Genomic DNA, 14513 nt, shown 5'->3' on the forward strand with positions numbered 1-14513 from the left:
GTTCCATGGGCAGAGAGAGCAGAGGCATCTACTGAAGCTTTATTACAGACTGGACATCTAATACAATCAGGAGTTAACCCTTGAGAGATTTGACCCAGACTCCCTTCTCCCCCAACCACATGCTTATCTGGTATCGCTCCATGTGGTGTCATTGGTAATGAGTAAATACATATTTAGTTGCATCCATCCTGGTGTAGTATTTCAGAAAACACTGGAGGGAGATGGTGAGAGGAGCCTTGTAACCTCTCTGTGTTCCTGTCCCTGCAGAAGACTAGAAGGGCAATCTCCATGTGGTGCTGTCATGTAGGCCTCCAGAGAAACCAGTCGCTGGTAGAATTCCTGCTTCTTAATCCCTTTTAAAGAGGTTATCCAGCCTAATTATTTAACAGACCCCTTCAGAGTGGCTGGATTCATACTCACCTAATCCCTGCTGGTGGCTTCCAGCTCCATCGATACATGGGCAGCTCTGCAGATCCCGGGTCTCTGAGAATCAACATCCAGTTGACAGGGCAGGGGAGCACCTGACACCCATGCAGTATGTCACTGACGTTGACGAAGGCAGGGACCAAGTAAGTATGAACTCCACCGGGGGTCCGCCTCTCTGAAGGGGTCTATTACACAAGTTTAAAGTTGGATAACTCTTTTAATGATGTTTTGTAGGCATCTAAAACATTCCTCTCAACTTGTCCAACTGTCCTGTAATTCACAATATTTGTTTCACACATTTTGAATCAGGATGAAGATCTGAATAATATTAATGCTACAGAGACAAATGTGAGGAGCGATGAGGAATACAAGGAGGAGATCCCTACAGAGACAGATGTGAGGGGCCATGAGGAATACAAGGAGAAGATCCCTACAGAGACAGATGTGAGGGGCGATGAGGAATGCAAGGAGGAGATTCCTACAGAGACAGATGTGAGGGGCGATGAGGAATGCAAGGAGGAGATTCCTACAGAGACAGATGTGAGAGGCGATGAGGAATACAAGGAGGAGATCCCTACAGAGACGGATGTGAGGGGTGATGAGGAATACATGGAGGAGAACCCTACAGATAAGAGCCCAGGTAAGTAGTGACCACTAAATGAAGCAGAGATGAGTCTGTAACCATAATGACCCTGAATTGGACTTCCCCCTATAGCAGGCGCCTTCCCCAGGTCCTAACAGTGTCCTCCAGTACTCAGATACCCCCAGGACTTACAGTAGGACCAAACTGTGTAATACAAAGCACATATCACAGCACTAGCAGGTAAGAAGAAAGCCAGGAGTTAGGAACTCATCAGTAGATGACTGGGCCAGGATGGGTATGGTAATCAGACAATGGAACAGATGGATGATGGGGGTTATATGGTGAACGGATGATTGAACAGACACTATGTGGCACTGACTGGACCTTTCCCTATATCTGTCCTTACATGCTGACCCTAATACCAGACATCACTGTCCCTCTCTAAGGGTCCATTCACACGTCCGTATAAATGTGTCTGCACCCGTTCCGCAATTCTGCGGAATGGGTGCAGACCTATTCATTCTTTATGTGGACGGAATGGATGCCGAGAGCACACTATGTACTCAACGCATCCGCATTTCCAGAGCGCGGCCCTGAACTTACGATCCGCAGCTCCTGAAAAAAATAGAACATGTCCTATTCTTGGCCGCAGCTGCAGACAAAAATATGCTGTTGTATGGGGGTGTCGGCCGGGTGTATTGCGGATCCGCAATACACCACGCACGTGTGAATGGACCCTAAAACTGACCCTAAAACAGACAACAGGAGGACACTAAGACCCAACCCAAAGTGAGCAGAGCTGAACTAGAATCAAGGCAGGAGAGACTGAAACATGGAACATCCCCTCCCCCCAACCACACACAGACTACAAGAATCAGAGGTAAAGACTGGACTGACCATAAGAACAAAACTACACCGATATAGAAAACTAGGAGAGATACTAGAAAATAAAAGGATTTCTGAAATGAAAAGCACAGAGCTTACACTATAACCAGCAGCCCCTGCAGAAACTAGGAATATTTACAGCGAGGCTAACCAGTCAGGAGCTCCTCTCCAAACAAGGTGAGCTACAGAAGAGAGGTCGGCTGAGCAAGAGATCAGCTACTGTATAATACATAGCAACTGCCCCAACATACTAGTAGACAGGAGAAGAGGAAACCATAGGAGTGTTCCCGCTGATCCTAGCCCATTACACTAAGGTGGTAACGACTCCTTCAGGTCTGCGCTGTGACTCTCCAGGCCTTCCTCAGTAATATCAGGGTGACAGGTCTCTTCCATGAATCTCCTGGACGTGTCCTGGTGTCCCTCTGTGCAGCATTTCACAGGTCTCATGTCACATACACTCTGGACTGCACTGGATTCTGGTGTCCAAATTACGAATGTGCAAGATGTCACCATATGTGTCGTCCATACAGCCCCCGGGTACCTTCTGGCTTCATCTGAAAAATTGTTTGGGATTATTGGGCTGCCATACCTCTAATAGGGGGTAGGTTTCCTGACCCTCCTGACACCTCTGTTGCACACAATGACTTATTGTTATAATGCTAGAGTCAGTTATTACATTTTTCAGTTGGCTTGCTTCTTCTTTCCTAAGGTTATTTCTGCCTTCAACAACTGGTGTATAGTCCGTTCCGGTTCTCACTTGAGTTGATCAAAATAGATTAAACTTGATGAACCTGTGTCCTCTCTTAAGGCAATGTAATTATGAGTTTCTCACACCGGTTCCTTTGCCATGGTTGACTTCTGAGATATAACACAAACTGGTCCCACATCATATCATCAGTATTGGTTATGGACTTTTGCCCCTTCTCATACCTTCTGCTGTAATATTGCCATCAATTGTTGTATGCTGTTCATGGACTGGGGCAGCGTCTCCTCCTCCTTCTGACGCCGGGCAAAGAATCTTTTTCACAGTATTCTGTTTGATCACGGATGCCCAACTTGCGGCCCTCCAACTGTTGCAAAACTACAACTCCCAGCATGCTTGGATAGCCTACAGCTATTAGGGCATGCTGTGAGTTGTAGCTTTGCAACAGCTGGAGAGCCGCAGATTGAGCCTCCCTGTGATTGATCTCTAGGATGTGAGAAACCTATGCATATGATTGCCTGACTCTTGCCAGTTGTAACAGCTCTGTTCTTCTTGTCCCACCCTTCTATGTACAGTCCTGATCAAAAGTTTAAGACCACTTGAAAAATGGCAAAAAAAACATATTTAGCACGGCTGGATCTTAACAAGATTCCAAGTAGAGCTTCAACAAGAAGAAATGGGAGTGAGACAAAACATTTTTTGAGCATTCAATTTAATGAAAACAACGAATAAACTGAAACAGGCTGTTTTTCAGCTGATCAAAAGTTTAGGACCACACCTCCAAAAAATAAATAACCCCCCCCCCCCCAAAACAGAAATTCAACTTCCAAATATGAACTCAGTAATGAGTAGCTCCGCCGTTATTGTTTATCACTTTAAAAATTTGTTTCGGCATGCTTGATGCAAGCGTTTCCATGAGGTGAGTGGGAACATTTCTCCAAGTAGTGAAGACGGCCGCACGAAGGCCATCTACTGTCTGGAACTGTTGTCCATTTTTGTAAACTTCCCTTGCCATCCATCCCCAAAGGTTCTCAATTGGATTTAGATCAGGGGAACATGCAGGAACTTTCTTCCACCTTTTGAATGTCCCATGTTTGGTGCTCTCTTGCAAAGTCCAAACGAGCAGTTATGTGGCGTTCAAGGAGACGAGGTCTTTGAAGAAGTTTTTTTGTTTTTGAAGCCCTTCAGTCTTAGATGCCGTCTGATGTTTATGGGGCTGCAGTCAGTACCTGTAAGGGCCTTAATTTGGGTCGAGGATCGTCCAGTGTCTTGACGGACAGCCAATTGGATCCTCCGGCTCAGTGCTAATGAATTTTTTTTGGGTCTTCCACTTGACTTTTTTGTTCCATAACCCTCAGGATCATTTAAGAAATTCCAAATGACTGTCTTACTGCGTCCCACCTCAGCAGCGATGGCGCGCTGTGAGAGACCCTGCTTATGCAGTTCAACAACCCGACCACGTTCAAAAGGGGAGAGTTTTTTTGCCTTTGCCATCACAACGTGTGACTACCTGACAGAAAGTGACAATGAATCCACATCTTTGCACAGATTTGGCCTTTTAAAGGCATGTGGTCCTAAAATTTGGATCAGCTGAAAAACAGCCTGTTTCAGTTTAATCATTATTTTCAATTAATTGAATGCTCAAAAAATGTTTTGTCTCACTCTCATTTCTTCTTGTTGCATGTTGAAGCTCTACTTGGAACCTTGTTAAGATCCAACAGTGTAAAATATGATTTTTTTGCCATTTTTCAAGTGGTCTTAAACTTTTGATCAGGACTGTACTTAGGGCCATTATGTTTTTAGGTGTGGGGTCACATGACAATTGGACAACTCCTCTAGCCTCTCGTCAGTTATGAATTTTGATAGCTGCCTTCAATAATTTCCAAAAATAATTAAAAAAATGTTTTGTTCTTGGTAAATGACTGTACTGGGAGCTTGGAGAAACATCTCATATCTACATATTATAATGCAGATGATCCATGTGTCATATCTGATACATATGAAGAGCGTGCCATTATCCCAGATGTACCCTCAGACCTTCACAGCAAAAATCTATCATCTCATCCTTTAAAACAAGTCCAATCTTCTAATACATCACATACTCTTACTCAGAATGAAACTCGCAGAAGAGGTTCTGGAACCCAAAGAGCTCAGTAAAAGCTGTATTCCTGTTCAGACTGTGGGAAATGTTTTATTAACAAATCACATCTTGAAAACCATCAGAGAATTCACACAGGAGAGAAGCCATTTTCATGTTCAGAATGTGGAAAATGTTTTACGAAAAAAAAACATCTTGAAACCCATCAGCGAATTCACACAGGAGAGAAGCCGTTTTCATGTTCGGAATGTGGAAAATGTTTTACTAGAAAAGAACATCTTCAAGACCATCAGAGAACTCACACAGGAGAGAAGCCGTTTTCATGTTCAGAATGTAGGAAATCTTTTACTGATAAATCAAGTCTTGACAGCCATCATAGAATTCACACAGGAGATAAGCTGTTTTTGTGTTCAGAATGTTCAAAATCCTTTACTAAAAAGTCAGTTCTTCTTCTACATCAAAGAAGTCACACAGGAGAGAAGCCGTATTCATGTTCAGAATGTGGAAAATCCTTTACTCAGAAATCACGTCTTCAGAGCCACCAGAAACTTCACACAGGGGACAAGATTGTATTCATGTTCAGAATGTAGGAAATCTTTTACTGAAAAATCATCTCTTAAGAGCCATCAGAAAATTCACACAGGAGATAAGCCGTTTTCGTGCTCAGAATGTGGAAAATGTTTTACTAGAAAAACACATCTTGAAAAACATCAGAGAATTCACACAGGAGAGAAGCCGTTTTCATGTTCAGAATGTGGCAAATCTTTTACTACAAAAATACATCATAACAACCACCAGAGAATTCACACAGGGGACAAGCCGTATTCATGTTCAGAATGTAGGAAATCTTTTACTGAAAAATCATCTCTTAAGAGCCATCAGAAAATTCACACAGGAGAGAAGCCGTTTTCGTGTTCACAATGTACAAAATGCTTTACTAGAAAGTCAATTCTTCTACATCAAAGAAGTCACACAGGAGAGAAGCCATATTCATGTTCAGAATGTGGCAAATGTTTTACTGAAAAAACACATCTTGCTAACCATCAGAGAAGTCACAACGGAGAGAAGCCGTTTTCGTGTTCAGAATGTGGCAAATGATTTACTCGGAAATCATCTCTTGTTCAACATGAGAGAATTCACACCAGGAACAACCAATTCTGAATCCTCCTTGTAAAATATGCCATGAATTTCCATATTTTTTCTTGCTATCATTTATAGCGAGAAGACTCAGCTTTGTTATAAAAATATTGCATATATATTGAAGCAGGAATTAAAAGAAAATATCAGTATATTCAGAAGTGTAGTTACAGCTGTTATAATTGTAGATCTTAAAGGGGTTGTGCAAGAATGAGGGGGTTTGGCAAACTCCCCCACTTTACTAGACTTGTAAAGGGAAGATTACTTACCTGCTTCCTGGCGCTGGCTCTCTGCTCCTTCTCTACCAAGCCTGCAATGCTCGGCTGGGCTCATCTGGTTTGACATTGCCACAGCCGACACTGGCCGCGGCAGAGACTGGATCCCCTTGTGTCATGTGACTATTTGTCATGACGTAAGGGAAACCAGTAACCATGATCGTCCATGAATTATATAATGGACATATTGGAAATATTTCAGAGGATAGGTCGTCAGTTAAAAAAATGTCAGAAAACCCTTTTCACTACTTCAGTCTTGGGTTTACTACCTGGGTTATGAAGTTATGAACATTCCCAGACCCTTTGGACTCATTTGCAGGAAATGGTAAGGAACATCTGGGGAATAATTATACCCTTAATCCCAGACTCTGTGCCCCCCTTCACATTAGTAATACCCTCTGTGCCCCCTTCACATTAGTAATAAAATCCTCTGTGCCCCCTCTATAGTAATAAAATGCTCTGTGCCCCCTCCATCATAATAAAGACCTCTGCCCCACCTCCATAGTAAGTCTTCTGTGCCCCCCTCCATAGTAGTAATGCCCTCTGTGCCCCCTCCATAGTAGTAATACCCTCTGTGCCCCCTCCATAGTAGTAATACCCTCTGTGCCCCCTCCATAGTAGTAATGCCCTCTGTGCCCCCTCCATAGCAATAAAGCCCTCTGTGCCCCCTCCATAGCAATAAAGCCCTCTGTTATAGCCCTCTTTGCCCCCTCCATAGTAGTAATGCCCTCTGTGCCCCCTCTGTATTAAAAAAAAGAAAATCACAGTAATTACTCACCTTGTCACGTTCCTGAAGCTCACATACCTCTCTTCCCTTTAGGAACAGATTGCTCTGCAGCACAGTGTGGGTGGAGATTATGCAGATTTCCAGGCTGCAGGCCCCACCCACACAGGCCAGCAGTGCAATCTGTGCCTGCAGGCTGAATGGTGGAGCGGGGAGAAGTCTTCCTGCTTCACCATTATGTGCGCTGCCGGCCTGAGGGAGCGGAGGAGCTGAGCGGTGAGTGACAGGACCCAGCTCCCTGCGCTCCAGCAATGAGCGCTTCTGTCTATATTGATGGAAGCGCTCATTGCTTCTGGCACCCCCAGAGAGTCGGCACCCAGGGCGGACCCCCCCCCCCCCCCCTTAGTACACCACTGAGTTTTATTGTTAACGAGGCTCTGTCACCACGATCAACCGTATTAAACCAAGCAGAGTAGACGGCTTTTTGACAGAACAACAAACTTAGTCTTTGGTTCTTGCAATCAGTCAGCTGTAAAAAGGTGCAGACGTTCTTCTGCTCAGTATGAAGAGAAGAAAGGAACAAAAATGGTGTCCGGACTCGTTAAACTGTGGATCGTTTCAAAGAAGGCAAAGGGTGGCTCTGGCTTCTCCACTTGAGATAAATATCAGTGATCATCAAAAATAGTCCACTGCCCCTTCAACTCTCCCCTTTTCCAGGAAAATGTACCTTATGCAACTCCTGGTGCTCAGACGCAGTGTGTGCCCGGTATGGGCAGTCATGTGGGCCCCAAGCAGCAGATGGGAAAGATGACTCAGCGGCAGGACTTGCAGTCCCCAATCCACCAGCTAAGTCCTTCTACTCATTCACCTGGCACCAGAGGAAAAGGTTTGCTGAATTAGGAGAGCACTGGACCTTTAGGCATCTTAGCGCTGTACGGCCACTTCCGGCTCCTGGGTCCAGAAAGTAATTGAGACTGAGGTTTTGGGTGGGCGGTAGGCCGTACATTGGCAGATGGTTAATACAACCCAGTTTAAATATGAATTGGGTCCTCTAGGCCCATGAAAGTTTTCTGGCATGCGAAAGAGTCCAGAAATAGAGCTCTGGCCAATGGATGAGGAAGGAATGATTTGTACAGGCAGGAGATCTCCTCTAACGTCTGGCAGTTAGCTGTGGGCCTTGTGGTTGGAATAACCAGTGCAGGTGCAATGGTGCTGTCACGGCGGGGAGTGAGGGAAAACCCCCCACCGTGTGGTGTCAAAGGGTAAAGGGGATCAGCCTGGCCAAAAAGGAGTAGGTCACCTCCTACCGCGTCCCTAATCCTCTCCCTGACTCCTCACCGTATGAGTGGACCCCGATGGTAGGACGACTCATACTCAGGATTCCTAGAAACCCTAAGTCGCCCTGGTAATCCCTCACTAAGGAGCAGGGGAGAGACTACCTGTTTATCCTCAACACGGAAGAACAGGAGTCTCTCTCTGAGGCCAGGCTGCCAGGAGAGGGGAACACATACAGCATATGGAGATGGCAGGTAAGTAAAACCAGTAACACACTTACCTGCCACAGACACACTGACTGGAACCCGTGCACAAGTGCTAGTGTCCACACCAACATTAAGGAAACACCACAACCACACAGGAACCCAGGACACTCATAGCTGCAATAAATGTGAGACAGGGGAAAGTCTAGCAAACATGCTGGAAACCAAACACTACCAGACATGTAACACCAAAAAATAGACATACAAACACCCTGATCAAAACCCACTCCATACACAAAAGGGACAGGAAGGGAAGGAGACACTGTGATAACATAGAACATCTATGACCACAAGGGTGGCCCTCACTGGACAGATGGTAAAGCCAGACAAGGAGCTTAACTCCAGCACACACCAAGGCTGGAGTACAACTCAGCTACAGGCTTCCAGCAGAGGCTAAAAAGCCCAAGCAGCCGCACCCACACCCACATAAACCCAGTGTTCACCAAACACTAGGAAGGGAGTTAACCCTTCCAACACCAGACAAGGGAAGGAAGCCACTTAAAGGGGAAGTGCACACACAAGCATAGAAAGCTACACGTTGCGGCAGGCAACCATTTCACGGCAATCACCCAGAAGGCCGAGACACTGCCACTGCATGCACACACAGCAACACGTTGCCGCGGACAACCGCAAGTGTAGCAACAGTGTCACAGCGCACACCATAGGCCGTGACCGGTGCCTCCGTTCTTAAAAAGAAAGACAGAGTTCAGTGGATGGGGTAATGTAAGAGGAAGCACCCGCACCATGTCAGTCACCAGTGAGAATGTGGGTGGCTGTAGTGGAGGTAGCAGCAGCACTGTCCGCACCAGCCGTCCGGCCTGTAGTAACAGGTCACAGCTCTCCCTCACCTCTGGTAGGTGGCCGCATGTTACAGCATAGAAAAAGGATGACTGTGGATGGGACTGCTTACTCATCATCTCAGTCACAGCAGGACGATGCTTGTCCATCAGGTTCCACACTGTACTGCTGCTGCCGCTACTACTACCCCTACACAGCTGCGCATCTCCAGTCTTGTCCGTCAGGTTCCATACTGTGCAGCTGCCACTTCTACTCCCCCCACATGTCCTCCCTTGTCCATCATGTTCCAAACTTGCTGCTTCCCCTCTACACAACCAGACATCTACTGCCTTGTCCAGTAAAGAGATATCAGTCGGACTTGGTTCCTCAGTAGGCCTCCATTAGGGCTTCAGAGTGGCTGCTCAGGCTGCTGCGTCAGCAGAGGCATTACCCCCTGCCTCGGGAGTTTGTACCCTGATGATCACTACCCAAATAGACTCTAAATTTTTAATGGGTTTATCTGCTGAGCCCATAAAGTCACTGCTCTTCCAGATAGGACCATAGTCTTCTGCCACCCCAAAGACCTACCTGCAGTGTGTGTATTAGCTGTCGGAACTTGAGCCATTGTACATGTTGCAGTGAATGCCTGTAGCTATGCTTTCTATGCTAAGCAGGAGGGTAGGGTAGTGACTGCCTACCCAGTCCATGGACTTCCTTCATGGTGGTACCGGGATCCATCTACCAAAAATTCTAAGTTAAGGATTGGAGTTTCTTCAGCTCCTGCTTTTCAATTTTCAGCAATTCAATACAATAATGCTGATTATCTGGTCATCTAAGGCTACTTTCACACTTGCGTTCAGAACGGATCCGTTTGCATAACTGTTTTTTTCAGATCTGATTTTTCACTTCGTGAAAACTCAGATCCGACAGTATATTCTAACACAGAGGCGTTCCCATGGTGATGGGGACGCTTCAAGTTAGAATATACTAAAAGAACTGTGTACATGACTGCCCCCTGCTGCCTGGCAGACCCCCCCCCCCCCCCCCGTTTTTAACTCATTGGTGGCCAGTGCGGCCGGCCCCCCCTCCCTCCCTCTATTGTATTTATATCATTGGTGGCAGTGTGCGGCCCCCCCTCCCTCTATTGTATTTATATCATTGGTGGCACAGTGTGCGGCCCCCTCCCCCGCTCCCTCTATTGTATTTATATCATTGGTGGCACAGTGTGCGGCCCCCCCTCCCTCTATTGTATTTATATCATTGGTGGCACAGTGTGCGGCCCCCCCTCCCCCCCCCGATCATTGGTAGCAGCGGAGAGTTCCGATCGGTAACCATGGCAACCAGGACGCTACTGCAGTCCTGGTTGCCATGGTTACATAGCAATATTAGAAGCATCATACTTACCTGCTGGCTGCTGCGCTGTCTGTGACCGGCCGGGAGCTCCTCCTACTGGTAAGTGACAGATCATTAAGCAATGCGCCGCACAGACCTGTCACTTACCAGTAGGAGGAGCTCCCGGCCGGTCACAGACAGCGCAGCAGCCAGCAGGTAAGTATGATGCTTCTAATATTGCAAAGTAACCATGGCAAGCAGGACTGCAGTAGCGTCCTGGTTGCCATGGTTACCGATCAGAGTCCCAGCGATTAAACTGGGACTCCGATCGGAACTCTCCGCTGCCACCAATGATGGGGGGGAGAGGGAGGCCGCACACTGTGCCACCAATGATAGGGGTCGGTCATTTTAATTAGGGGGGGGGGGCGGCCGCACTGGCCACCAGTGAGTTAAAAACAGGGGGGGAGGGAGGGGGGGGCCGCCCACACTGGCCAACAATGAGTTAAAAACAGGGGGGGAGGGAGGGGGGGCTGACCGCACTGGCCACCAATGAGTTAAAAACAGGGGGGGGGGTCTGCCCCCTGCTGCCTGGCAGCACCTGCCAGGCAGCAGGGGGCAGTCATGTACACAGTTCTTTTAGGATATTCTAACTTGAAGCGTCCCTATCACCATGGGAACGCCTCTGTGTTAGAATATACTGTCGGATCTGAGTTTCACGATTTAACTCAAATCCGATGGTATATTCTAACATAGAGGCGTTCCCATGGTGATGGGGACGCTTCATGTTAAAATATACCATTGGATTGGAGAAAACTCTGATCCGATGGTATATTAATAGGGACTCCTGACTTTACATTGAAAGTCAATGGGGGACGGATCCGTTTGCAATTGCACCATATTGTGTCAACGTCAAACGGATCCGTCCCCATTGACTTGCATTGTAAGTATGGACGTATCCGTTTGGCTCCGCACGGCCAGGCGGACACCCGAACGCTGCAAGCTGCGTTCGGGTGTCCGCCTACTGAGCGGAGCGGAGGCCAAATTGATCCCCAAACTGAGGCATTCTGAACGGAGCCCCGAACGCAAGTGTGAAAGTAGCCTAACCCAGACCTTGTCTGATGGTTCTTCCTGACGGCGTTGGCAGTGCCACCTCGTACTGTGTCCACCTGGCAGCGGAGATGTGTTTGGTTCTCATTTCCTCGACTACTTATGAAACTTGGATGGTCAGCGGCTGGTCCAGGACTATGTCAGTCGCCTTGTATTTCGGTGTGGCTGCTGCGGTTACATCTCTCACATGTGAAGGAGAAGCCCTAATTATTGTGTCTGGATGATAGGAGTAGTAACCTAACGGTCGGAGCTTTTTCCATGGAGCTCGGTTATTACCTCTTGTCCACGTATTGTAGTCAGGTAAAGCTGAGGCTGGAGCTGAAAGTCTGTCCTGTCCTGTCCGTGTCAGTAGACCTTGTTGTCCCCATGAGGTCAGAGCCTTGTACAGACCCTGCAGCTAGAGGCACTGGGGGTCCATTCCCAGCAGGAGCCCACACGGCCATTAGTTATATACTGTAGTGGGTACTGGCACTCTGCATATGGCATCCCTTCTGTCTGGGGTCTCTGGGAGATACTGCAGAAGTTGTGTTGTAGGGTAATGTGGTCTTCACACCCCCAGAACCTGGGACATTTCTTCTGAGAAAGCGAATGGTGACATTGCTGCAGCCTGAGGTCGGCTGCTCCAGCAATTAGTGACCGGTCTCCTCCAGGGGCAGCAAGAAAAAACCTCTGGCCACGTCAACCACTGGAGAACAAGAAGAAGTCGGTGGCACTTGGTGAAGTAAGGTGGGGGGTTCTGTACATCACAGACCATCTTGTTCACCTCCCTAAGGTCATGGACCATGCTACACTGCTGCGGTTCCCCTGGGATCAGCTTTTCCTTCACAGAGAATAGTGGGGGCTCCACGGTGACCTGCACCCCCTCATTGCTCCGATTTCCCTGCACTGTGTCCCCCGTTACTGGTTCGGTGCTGATGGTTCCTGTTTCACCTGTTACTGGTGCTGTCTGGTTTGGGCTTTATTGGCAATGGGGCGACCGACAGATGGACAACATCAGCCTTAGGCCCCTTGGTTCAGGCAAATTATGGCTAATGAGCCCTCGTCAGCAATAACCTGCCATTGTAAATGTGCCATCGATTACCGGATAACGGAGCACAACGCGCGGATTGTTTCTCATGACGCCTAAATCCTTTTTAGCGGCAGCAGATCCTGCTGTACAAAGAGCAAGAAAGGGTTCTGTATGGAGACGAAGAGCAACATTGCCGATCACTGCTGCCCGTACTGTGGAGGAGATCGCTGCACGTAAAGGGGTCTCCTCCACTGACCAGCAGGCGGTTTTTGTCGGGCCGCCTCTCGGCATGTTTCCCGTGCTGCGGCCGCATCTCCCGCCCGTCCCCGTTATAATGAATGGGGCCGGGCCAGACTTCCGGAAGCACACGTGTGCGAGCGTTAGTCCGGATCCGGCAGACTGTTCCCCCCCCCCAGAAACGGGCAAACCTAACACTAGTGTGAAAGAAGCGACCGGCGGGTGAGGACTATACCAATGAGGGGACGGGGGGGGACACTGCACCATGTGATCAGCTACTCCTGTATCACACAACAGAGGATTAGATACACAGCGCAGCAGGCAGTATCACACAGGACAGGATTAGATACACAGCTCAGCAGGCAGTATCACACAGGATAGGATTAGATACACCGCTCAGCAGACAGTATCACACAGGATAGGATTAGATACACAGCGCAGCAGACAGTATCACACAAGAGAGGATTAGATACACCGCTCAGCAGACTGTATCACACAGGATAGGATTAGATACACAGCTCAGCAGACAGTATCACACAGGATAGGATTAGATACACAGCTCAGCAGACAGTATCACACAGGAGAGGATTAGATACACAGCTCAGCAGGCAGTATCACACGGGATAGGATTAGATACACAGCTCAGCAGACAGTATCACACAGGATAGGATTAGATACACAGCTCAGCAGGCAGTATCACACAGGGTAGGATTAGATACACAGCTCAGCAGACAGTATCACACAGGATATGATTAGATACACAGCTCAGCAGACAGTATCACACAGGAGAGGATTAGATACACAGCTCAGCAGACAGTATCACACAGGATAGGATTAGATACACGGCTCAGCAGACAGTATCACACAGGAGAGGATTAGATACACGGCTCAGCAGACAGTATCACACAGGAGAGGATTAGATACACAGCTCAGCAGACAGTATCACACAGGAGAGGATTAGATACACGGCTCAGCAGACAGTATCACACAGGATAGGATTAGATACACAGCTCAGTAGACAGTATCACACAGGATAGGGTTAGATACACAGCTCAGCAGACAGTATCACACAGGAGAGGATTAGATACACAGCTCAGCAGACAGTATCACACAGGATAGGATTAGATACACCGCTCAGCAGGGAGTATCACACAGGATAGGATTAGATACACAGCTCAGCAGACAGTATCACACAGGATAGGATTAGATACACAGCTCAGCAGACAGTATCACACAGGATAGGATTAGATACACAGCTCAGCAGACAGTATCACACAGGATAGGATTAGATACACAGCTCAGCAGACAGTATCACACAGGAGAGGATTAGATACACAGCTCAGCAGACAGTATCACACAGGATAGGATTAGATACACAGCTCAGCAGACAGTATCACACAGGAGAGGATTAGATACACAGCTCAGCAGACAGTATCACACAGGATAGGATTAGATACACAGCTCAGCAGACAGTATCACACAGGATAGGATTAGATACACAGCTCAGCAGACAGTATCACACAGGATAGGATTAGATACACAGCTCAGCAGACAGTATCACACAACTGAGGATTAGATACACAGCTCAGCAGACAGTATCACACAGGAGAGGATTAGATACACGGCTCAGCAGACAGTATCACACAGGATAGGATTAGATACACAGCTCAGCAGACAGTATC

The 14513-nt window shown here is 47.5% G+C and overlaps 1 protein-coding gene and 1 pseudogene across 1 annotated transcript in view; one reads left to right on the plus strand and one right to left on the minus strand.

Moving 5' to 3' along the window:
• The window catches only part of LOC122939172 (gastrula zinc finger protein XlCGF26.1-like), a 1061774-nt gene that overhangs the window by 783909 nt on the left and 263352 nt on the right, over positions 1 to 14513 (minus strand). The window lies entirely within an intron of this gene.
• LOC122939170 overlaps positions 1 to 14513 on the plus strand; it is a 252955-nt pseudogene that overhangs the window by 122289 nt on the left and 116153 nt on the right.

The sequence above is a fragment of the Bufo gargarizans genome, chromosome 5, assembly GCF_014858855.1.
Source record: "Bufo gargarizans isolate SCDJY-AF-19 chromosome 5, ASM1485885v1, whole genome shotgun sequence".
NCBI classification, from domain to species: Eukaryota; Metazoa; Chordata; class Amphibia; order Anura; family Bufonidae; genus Bufo; species Bufo gargarizans.